This window comes from Phytophthora parasitica (assembly GCF_000247585.1).
Source record: "Phytophthora parasitica INRA-310 unplaced genomic scaffold supercont2.249, whole genome shotgun sequence".
NCBI lineage: Eukaryota > Oomycota > Peronosporomycetes > Peronosporales > Peronosporaceae > Phytophthora > Phytophthora nicotianae.
In genome coordinates, this window is record NW_008649235.1 from 11,806 (window position 1) to 12,618 (window position 813).

Here is an 813-nt window from a genome sequence, read left to right on the forward strand (position 1 = left end):
TGAATTGTCGCTAAATGCTTTCGCTGAGTGGTGTGTTTTGCAAACACTAGCCGAAGATATTATAAATTTACCATACGTGATGGGTAAGACCTTCACATATGTTGATTTGGTCCAGAGAATGTACCCAAAAATGTCTATATATTTCCATCTAAATCTGGTAGCTCTAACATCGTCCCTTCGCTTCGATTGGCAGCTCGGTAGATAGCCTTGCGAGATGGTGCTATGTTCTTCGAGGTAGTTCAATAATTCAGTACTATTAATTGTGTACTGGATTATCTGAATTATCAAATTAATTCGAGCCCGCACAAATTAAAATCTGTAGCAGTCAAAAGTTCGCATGCGTGTTAGTATCAAGTTGAAACATTCTCTTGCTACTGTACAACTAAAATATGATGACGCCCAACTTGAGTTACTCTCAGTTTGTAGTACGATGCACTTCCTGGATTGCGGAATTGCCACCTCGACGTCCCTAAGTTGTGTACTACTTCTCTGGCCCGCTTCAAAATGACGATTGGGGTTTTAATAAATCGCACATAACCGAGTAAATGGTTTTTATTGGATAGAAAGTGACAAGTTTTTATACTTGTCTCCCGACCACACTGGTGAACGCTTATTCCAATATTCCACTCACGGTCCATGCCAAGAACCCTCGAAAAAAAGGACATCCCACCTGCAGTACGACTTCACGTAGTGTTGTTCCTTGCCGAGCGCAGTGTCCGCGGCAAGCTACTCCGGGAGTCTGTGTGCGCGGATATGGAGGAATTTGGCCTCTGCCGCAAAAGTGTGTGGGGAATTCGTGGCAAGGTGGACGTT